Consider the following 10,371-nt stretch of genomic DNA (forward strand, 5'->3'; position numbering starts at 1 on the left):
ATCGGGTCCTGCTCCACCACCAGCTTCCACACCACCACCACCATCTGGTCCTACTCCACCACCAGCTTCCACACCACCACCGCTATCTGGTCCTACTCCACCACCACTACCGCCATCTGGTCCTACTCCAACACCAGCTCCACCCCCAGTTCTAACTCCAAGTCCTACCCAATCTCCAACTCCAACTCCAACACCTACCCCTACTCCAGCTCCAACTCCAGCTCCAATTCATACTCCAACCCTAGCTCCAACTCCATCTCTTACCCCTGCTCCAACTCCAGCCCCTAATTGCAACAATGGCAACAATGGGAATAACGGAAATAACGGTGATAACGGTGACAACGGTGACAATGGCAACAATGAAAACGGTGACAATGGCAGCAATGGGAATAACGGAAATAACGGTGACAACGGTGACAATGGAGACAACGGAGACAATAACGGAAATAACGGTGACAACGGTGACAATGGAGACAACGGAGACAACGGAAACAACGGTGACAATGGTGACAATGGAAACAGTAACAATGGTAACAATGGGAATAACGGAAATAACGGTGACAACGGTGACAAAGGAGACAACGGAAACGGTAACAATGGTAACAATGAGAATAACGGAAATAACGGTGACAACGGTAACAAAGGAGACAACGGTGACAACGGAAACGGTAATGGAAGAGGGGGTGATAGCTAATTAGTGTTTCCGTTAATTCTTGAAGAACTTATCAATTAAATTCAGTATGTTCTATTTTTAAATTCTTGATGAGTTTTTTTTTGAAATTGTAATTCTTGATGAGTTCCTTTTAGTTTTTAGAAGGGAAAAATTTGTATTAGTAGTAGGTAGGTACTTGCCGAGAGATTAGTAGCTAGGGAATAAATTGAGCTATCTTATGTAGCTGCATTTTATAATAAAACACTACTAGCATCAGCACTATATATATGTGGTTATTGATTGCATTAAATGAATATTCTTAACCTCTGGCGAATTTTTTCATGTCCAGCACTAATTTTTTGCATGGTTGAGATGGCTCATGCAAAAGAAATGACGTTTGTTGACTTTTTAAACTTGTTGCATGCGAATCCCTATGTAACAGATATCGCATGCAATTGTGTGAAGTGCAACCATGCAACTGTGTGATGTTCAGCCATACTAATAAGTTTTGAAAGTCAGATATTATAATTAATTCGAGGTCCATGCAACAACTCAACTCCATGACCATGCAACTACTTAAAAACTTAGTATATATTATATTTAATTAAAGGTCCATGCAACAACTCAACTCGCTTCTCATGCAACTACTTAACCACTTAGTAGATATTATATTTTATTAAAGGTCCATGCAATTACTTAACTCCATCTCCATGCAACTCCTTAACTCCACGTTTATATTATATTTTATTGAAGGTCCATGTAAATAGTCTGGACTGAAGTTCCAAACAATTGCATAAGATTAGCCATGCAATAGTTTATTTACTGAACACAAATTCATTTCTGTTTATTTGATATCTCATTTTCAATGATTATTTTTATAACAACATGAATAATAGCAGTATGTAAATAAGCCCATTCAATTTATAACACTTATTTCCAAAGTTCACATAAACATAAAATAAAACCATATATTAAAATCAACATAAATATTCATATTATTTTGTTTGATATTACAAATATTACAGTCAAGTCATACCAAGCCCTTTCACAGTACAAGTCAATAAAACATAAGTTAACACTATCCGATAATTACTCTTCTTATTTTGTTAGTTGTTTTTTATGTATGTACTCTTATATGTGTTTTATGTAAATCTTATTGAATGGTAATCTGAAAATTGGTAAACAGTACTGGGTTGGTACTATATTAGTATAAGGAGGAAGGAATGTAAAATTGAATTATGCTTTATTGCCTCCATGTAGCTCATTTTAGACATCGGATTTCCATGCAAATATTGATAATTTATGTGCATGCAAAAAGTGCAAATCATATCCTTGCAAATTGTCAGCCATGTAATAACTACATATTCTTTCCATGTAATAACAAAATCATATTCTCATGCAAATAAACATATGGGACCCACGTTAACTAGCCTTGCAAATAGTCACGTTATATATCCTTGCAAAAAGTCAAGTAGGTCCCATGTTATCTATTCTTGCAAATAGTCTAGTGGGTCTCGCGTTCCCTTGCCTTGCAAATACTATGGTGGGACTCACGTCTGCTTCCCTTGCAAATAGTATGATGGGACCCACACTCTCTTCCCTTGCAAATACTCCAAATTGGGTCAACTCTTACAGTTGGAAAATTAATTTGACTCATTTTTCATAATGGAGACATTTTTTATTTGTCATTTTTCTGCTTTTTTGGTGTGGAATTGAAAGTAATTAGTCAAAAACAACATAATATCACATAAGAGTCAACAAGAAAAAAAAATGACATACAACACGTTCATGGACTTAATTATGACGGAATTATTGTGAGTTATTAGTCTGTAATTAATATATGCTTTCCATACACACACACATCATATTTATTGAAAGCCCCAGAATTTAATGCAATTAAATTTCGTATCTTAATTGGCTCATGTTGTCCATTAAATTTTATACAAATCAGACAAAATCAATTTCCTATCTTAATTGACTGGAAATTATCAACTTCATATATCATTGGATTTAATTATGTGAATTAAATTTGTACGTACGGCTAGATTAGGACAATATATTAAATGCTATCTAGGATTTACTTTTTCCAGCGCTGTTTAATTTCTTAATAAAAAGTTGCCTAATTAGGGCGTTCAAGTTAAAAATAAATAAATAAATAAATTCAGTGCTATAATTATTGTAATAAATACCATGCATGTGGCCGTTTTCAGAAACTATATATACATGCATGGGCATGGGGCATGGCCAATCATAATTTCTAGTACGACTACGTACGGTTTTTAATTTATAACATTATTATTGGCTAAATGAAATTAATTTGGAAGTCAATTATTACAGCACCAACCAATTAATTAATTGATTATAAAGAAATAATTTTTATTATCAAAGATCATATATTACATGCATCTCGAGTTTACCGTCGCGAAAAGAAAAAATTGAACAGTAATCTGCCGCGAAAAGTCATTTTTTTATTCTCGCAAAAAGTGTCTCATTCTTGTTGCGCGGGAACTGCCCGTCTCAGTCACAAATGAATAATTAAAGACGCCAAATTCCAATCAACTTATTCACATCTCCCCCCCCCCCCCCCCCCCCCCCCCCCCCCCCCCATCACACTCTTCCGTCCCCACTGACCTCTCCCACATAGTCTTTGCCATAGGTGGCTCAGCCCAGACATGGGACCAGCGACGCGCCTACACCGAGCTCTGGTGGCGCCACAACCACACAAGAGGCCACGTCTGGCTGGACCAGACACCGATAGGCACCTGGCCCGACACTTGCCCACCTTACAGTATATCTCGTGACATGTCTTGGTATGGGAACCGGGCATCGGCATCTCGAATTGCTGCTGCCGTGGTCGAGGCTTACTAGCTGGTGTCAGTGTCATCGATGCCAGAAAGGGAGAAAGTTCGGTGGTTTGTGATGGGGGATGATGACACGGTGTTTTTTGTGGAGAATCCAATAGGGGTGCTGCAGAAGTATTGACCACGAGCAGATGTACTACGTGGGGATGCCATCGGAGAGCGTCGAGCAAGACCTCATGCACAGCTACGGGATGGCATTCGGTGGAGGAGGCTTTGCCATCAGCTACCCGGCCGTAGCCGAGTTGGCCGGGGTCATGGACACCTGCCTTGAGAGGTATACCTACTTCTACGGCAGCGACCAGTGAGTCCAGTCATGTCTTTCCGAGCTCGGCATTCCCCTCACACGCGAACCCGGCTTCCACCAGGTATGATTCATGCTACATGTACCATTATTGTATCACTTATCTAACTATATATTGCATGCCTGATTGTTATCAACTTATCAATACTCATTACTTATGCATGCATGCATAATTAGAAAAGGAGATGGCGCCTGGTGATTTTCAACAAACACCAACATATAATTAATTAATATACAATTAGTTTGATTTATTTAATTAAGTTTAGCTTAGAGATTGTGCAACATATTCTAAGCAGCAACGTGGATACAAGAACTAATATCCATCGATGATACATATCAATTAAGCGAATGTATTTGCTGCTGATCGAAAAGAAAAGGTAGAGAAGAATGATCTGATACTGGTACTGATACTATCCTACAAAGAAAGAGGAGAGAGGAGGGATGGAGGGCATATTAGTTATATTTCATGAGTAAAGCTAATATACACTTAAGTGTACCGTACTCTTAAGTTTAGGCAGTTTGATTTTTTTAAAAGTCGTGCTTTCACGACTTTTAAAGAATCTGCATGACTTTTAAAAAAATCGAACGGCCTAAACTTAAGAGTACAGTACACTTAAGTGTATGTAAGCTTTACTCATATTTCATTAATCAATATTGTTTATATAATTTTAAGTATTAAATTTGACTAGTTTAGTGAATTTGGGTAAATATGTCAGTTTCTAATATTTTGAAGGATAAATATGTAATTATAATTTTTTGAGGCGAGAATACGTAATATTGAAGATTTTGAGGGGATATATGAAATTCCCCTTTTATTATTGATATTATTTAAGCTTAAAATGCTAGGACTTAGCTATTCATTTGGTGTGGGCTTTCACTTTAGGCCCAATTAAGGCCCATAATTATTTTGAGATAATTAAGACCTATATTCATAGTACACGACTAGGTGGATTGTAATTTGTAAAAGCCTATTTAAGGCCGGTGGGTCGTATCAAAATAAATGCATTCTTAACATTTAAATATGCTATATATGTGTGTGTCGAACTTACTGTCATTTGAAAGTTGATTACTTTCATCAAAGCATTTCAAAATTTTGACAATATGAAAATTTTATAAACAATAAAATATTTCAAATTATATATCTAGTAGAAGGTTGGACGTGGGTTGTGATAAATTAAGTACTAACGAGTGTTATCACTGAGATAATTAACTAGATAGGTTGGTTTGATGAACAATTTAGAATGGGAAGGCATAATAGCCCCTTTATTATTAACAAAGCTAAATTATAGTTGTTCAAGAAACAGTAAAAGAAAACAAACACTTTCTATAGGAAAACCCCTAGAAGATCTCATAACATCGACCTTTATGCCTAAAAATCAACCGCTAATTCTGTACCAATGCATCTTAATTACCTATTAACTATACACAAAGGTAGGTTTGATGAACAATCAATTGCAATTGCAGGTGGATGTCAGAGGCACTACAGCAAAACTAATTTTCAGCGACCGGTATCAGAGACCGGTCCATTCGCTGGTCGCTGAAAATCCCAAAAACCCGAAAAAAAAAAAGAAAAAGAAAATAACATCGGAGACGGACCCCTGAAATATTGCGCGCCTCTGCTGAAGGGTCTTCTTCCTCCCGCGTTTTAGGTTTAGCCAAAAAAAAAAAATCGGCTGATCAGTCGGAGACGGACCCCATCGCCGCCTCTCTCATCCCTCCGCCGCCACCGCCTCCTCCACGTGCACGGCTTCTCTCTCTGTCTCGCCGCGTTTTAGGTTTAACCAAAAAAAAACAGCAGATCCGCTGAAGGGTGCCCCATCTCCGCCTCTCTCGTCCCTCCGTCGTCGCCTTCTCCTCCACGTGCACGGCTTCTCTCTCTGTCTCGCCGCCTCCTCCAGGTGAACTTTATCTCTCGTTTTGTCTTTTAAAATTTTGTTTGTTTGATTTGGGTAAAATAGCCATTAGTGCTTACTTAAAGCTTAAAGCTTGAATTCGAGGTTGCATGCCTGGTTGCCTTTTTCTATCTTTACTGATTTGCCTGGTTGCATGCCTAGTGATAGTATGAAACACGAATTTTTAGAGACACGAAATCTACTTTGCTGTTATGTCTAAATTGTAGAATTTTACTGATATATGCTTTATCTGTGTCTTTGTTGCTAATTCAGTCAGGTACCCTTTATTTTTTTCCTATCAGCACCAAGAATGAGGTGTTGTGTAAGGTACTTTTCTGTGTTTGATTTTAATTTCCAAACATTGCTGAGTATGAATAGTTGATTAAGTACTGCTAGGTATTATAATGCACTGGATCTGAATTCCATTGGTTTAGTCAGGTAATTATTACTGTGTTTGTGGGGTTTGAATCGGCACCGTTTCACAAGAGATTATGGGCAAGTTTGTTGTAATCAATTTTCAAAATTAAAAATGCTTTTGCAAAAATTAGGAAAATTTTCTAATCCTCTGTTCATTTTATTTTATTCCTTGGTTATAAAGTTATAATTGATTAAGCTTGCGTTAGTTTTAGACTTTGAACAATTGTAGCATATTGTTTGTACTAATTTTGGTCATACTTGGAAAATAGTTTGCCATAGCTGTCCAGTTGGGCACCAGTGTCATTCTTGTATTGTTCATGGTTTCTCGTTATTCTTTTATATTCTGTTATGTAGAATAATTTAATTTAATTTATCTTCCAACAAAATGCCAATTCATTTCCCTCTATTTCTAGTCCAGGTATTTATTTTTTTATTCATCGAATAGGTTTGTATTTTTTATTTGTGTTTGAATAGGTTTGTGTTTGTTTCAACTCGGTTTTAGGTTTGGGTTTGGATTTCTTGAAATTGGGTTGGTTTTTGTTGCAATTAAGTTTGGAATGACGTAATTATACTAATTTGGCTACGTTCAGAGACAATTTATGTTGAATTTGGCTTTGGAGCAAGGATTGGGTCATATGGCGATATCATGGCATGTTTTACTGTTTTTCACAGTTTTGATGGTTTGTTCGATGAACATGACGGAAACAATGAGAAGATAATTGATGGAGTCGAGCATGGTGAGTAGCAATCACAAGGTGTAAACTAGTGCCGTATTCATACTTGTAACATATTCGTGCCTGTTCCATATCTAAATTGTATTAGATTAGTACTTGTACCATATTTTATACTGCAATATTAACCAGACCTATACAATAATGAAACCGGTACGATAACCATACCGGTACAGATTTCATGAAAAATGAGAATGGTATAGCAACAAGGCAGTATCTGGTACTAAGTTAGTCAAGTGTCACTTATCATGTGCTAATTCTTTGTCTGGCCTAATTGAAATCATGTGACTCTCGCTTCTTTTTATGAGATGCCAAATCAATGTCCTTATTTTGAGTGATTTCTTGTAAATCTGACTTGACTCTAATTGATTTGTTTTCTCAGGTTATTCCTAGAGATATTGACCTAATATCAGGTTATTCTTTATTTTCTTTAATGTATATTTCATCTTTTTTTTCTTCTTTTATTAGTAACTGGTATATTACATTGCTTCATTTTAACATTACTTGATGTACTGATTGTATCATGTTTGTAACATTACTAGATATATTGACCTACTTGATGTACTGTTTGTAACATTACTTGATGTACTTGATGTACTGGTTGTATCATGTTTGTAAAATTAATGTGGAATTAATATGTAAAATTTTTATTACCTAAATGTGTTATTTTAATTAGTGATGCACTCTGTAATGTGTTAATAGTTAATACCTACATTTTGAAAAAAAAAAAAACAACGACCGGATTTTGACTATCAACGACCGTTTTTACGGTCGCAGATACATTTTTCTGACGTCAGCAAAGCGCAACAGGACAAAAAAAATGGTCGCAAAAAAAGTATCAGCGACCGGCTAACGTCATTCAGCGACCGGTGACGTCATTAGAAGAGTATCTGCGACAATGCTTTCAGTGATCGGAATCGGCTTTCTGAGACCGAAATGATTATCAGCGACCGGCGACGTGACTATCAGAAACCGGAAAACCGGTCTCTGAAAGTCTTTTCTGTTGTAGTGAGGAGAGATATACGGGATGCTCGCGGCCCACCCAATCGCGCCGCTGGTATCGCTCCACCACCTGGATTATGTGGAGCCCATCATCCCCAACAGGCCCAGCCAACTGGAGGCATTGCAGTCCCTCTTCTCCGCATACCAAGTCGACCCAGCCCGGATCCTACACTGGAGGCATTGCGGTCCCTCTTCTCCGCATACCAAGTCGACCCAGCCCGGATCCTACAGCAGGCCTTCTGCTATGATGCAGATATGGGGGTGGTGCTATCAGTGTCAGTATCGTGGGGGTACACAGTTCAGGTTTACCCTAGTGTGCGCCCCCCACATGAGTTGGAGACCCCCGTGCAGACCTTCAAGACGTGGCGCACCTCCAGCGACGGGCCCTTCATGTTCAACACCCGTCCCCTCAACGGCCCCAACCAAGAACCCTGCGCCCGCCCTTTCATCTACTTTTTCGACCGGGAGCTGCGCAACCATACGGATGTGTCCCTCACCCAGTACACTACCAGTAAGGATCAGGCTCAAGAAAATGCCAAGGCCATGTGCAACAACAAGAGCTTCTATGCGGCCTCTCGCATCGACAGGGTCAGGGTTCTTGCACCAAAGATGGATCCTTTCTTGTGGAAACAGGTGCCTAGCTACTTGCTTAATTAATAATTATTACAAACAGATATCAATGACCAAATTGGCTATGAATTGTGATGTCAATTTAATAATTTGATTGATAATGATATATAGGCTCCGCGGAGGCATTGCTGTATAGCTCGAAGGACAAAATGGGGGAGGATGTTGGAGGTGAAAATTCATACTCCAACCCCAGCTCCGACACCATCTCCTACCCTCTCTCCCACCCCACCTCCTGCCTTAGCTCCACCTCCAGTCCCAATTCATAATCCAAATCCATCTCTAGCATCAACACCAGCTCAAAATCAAGTACGAACTCAAGCACCACCATCAGGTAACCATTGAAACAATGACAACAATGGGAATAACGTAAAATAATGGTAACAACGGTAACAACAGAAACAATGGCAACAACGGAAACAACGGTAACAATGACAACAATGGTAATGGAAGAGGGGGATAGTTAATTAGTGGTTCTATTAATTCTTCAAGAACTTATCAATTAAATTCAGTATATTCTATTTCAAATTCTTGATGAGTTCATGTTTAGTTTTTAGAAGGGAGAATATGTGTATTAGTAGGTAGGTACTTTGCTGAGAGATTAGTAGCTAGGGAATAAATTGAGCTCTTATGTAGCTGCATTTTAATTATAATAAAACACTACTAGCATCAGCACTATATATATGTGGTTATTGATTGCATTACATGAATATTATTAAATACCGGCGAATTTTTTTTATTTTTGGTTAATACCGAGAAAGTTAAATGCGTTGCATGGTACTATGATGGATTTGTTTAGCACGTAAAAGGCTAAAATTAATAGGGACGTACAATTAGTCACGGCAGAGCATGATACGTAGTCACACAAGTCATGTGTAATTAATTAGAACCATTAGATATTGATTAAATGGTCAATGTTAAATAAACTAACTTAAATTATAATTAAATGATCACACAAGTCACGCGATGCATGCAAAAATAGAAACACAAAAGGACTAAAGCATACTCAAGTATTTAAGTATTTGATAGGCACAACTATTTTGACATGGTTTTTTATTATTTTTCTTGTTCGTAGACGTAAATAAGGTTGCAGTGTTGGAAATTAAACTCGGATTGTGGTATTAGATATAGAAGAGAGGAGTTTATATAATATATATATTTTTTAGGGATCGACTAACAGTCCCCCTACTTCAGTCCCCTATCTGTCCCCCGCACTAAAAGACAAAAAAAATAGTTAAAACGTGTTAACTACCACCAAAGAGCAAGATTAATGCTATCTTATTAATAGTCAAAACGTATAGTATTCATACCTACGAATTTATAGTATTCATACTTATTATCATAACTATTTGTCATATGTAAACACAAGCTGGAGGGGACCAGTAACAACCAGGGGGACCGCTGACGTCTTGTGACAGCCTGGATTGGGGACCGCAATCGTCTGAAAGCGACATTTGCCAAGATTGGGGACCACTACAGCGAAACTATATATCATTCATATCTAAATATAGAAGTATTCATATCTAAACAAATGAAGTATTCATACTGACGATTATGAAGTATTCATACATGTTTGAAATAATTTATACAATTCAAAATTCAAAGTCAGATTCATCTCTCACCCCACCTCTTCCAAGAAGTATTCATACTGACGATTACGAAGTATTCATACATGTTCAAAATAATTTATACAATTCAAAATTCATTATCAAATTCATCCCTCACCCACATCTTCCAAGAAGTATTTATATCTAACATGAAGTATGCATATATAACAAATGAAGTATTCATATTTAACTAATGAAGTACTCAATATATAACAAATGAAATATTCATATATATAACTATTCATATCTAACTAATAAAGTATTCACACATGACACTAACA

The 10,371-nt window shown here is 37.4% G+C and overlaps 1 long non-coding RNA gene and 1 pseudogene across 3 annotated transcripts; both read left to right on the forward strand.

Moving 5' to 3' along the window:
• The first annotated feature begins 3,256 nt into the window (after positions 1 to 3,256).
• Positions 3,257 to 8,828, forward strand: LOC144548404 (uncharacterized; annotated as a pseudogene). The gene is made up of 5 exons (XR_013509345.1): positions 3,257 to 3,878; positions 5,279 to 5,291; positions 7,868 to 7,974; positions 8,034 to 8,489; positions 8,598 to 8,828. The product of XR_013509345.1 is annotated as an uncharacterized LOC144548404 (transcript).
• On the forward strand, positions 5,399 to 7,473 carry LOC144548732 (uncharacterized). 2 transcript variants are annotated; one of them, XR_013509440.1, is made up of 3 exons: positions 5,399 to 5,712; positions 5,980 to 6,878; positions 7,237 to 7,473. It is a non-coding gene; the product is annotated as an uncharacterized LOC144548732 (long non-coding RNA). The 2 variants fall into 2 exon arrangements; XR_013509439.1 differs by having other exon boundaries at positions 5,980 to 6,860.
• Positions 8,829 to 10,371: the final 1,543 nt, after the last annotated feature.

The sequence above is a fragment of the Carex rostrata genome, chromosome 33 (assembly GCF_964058835.1).
Source record: "Carex rostrata chromosome 33, lpCarRost1.2, whole genome shotgun sequence".
NCBI classification, from domain to species: domain Eukaryota; kingdom Viridiplantae; phylum Streptophyta; class Magnoliopsida; order Poales; family Cyperaceae; genus Carex; species Carex rostrata.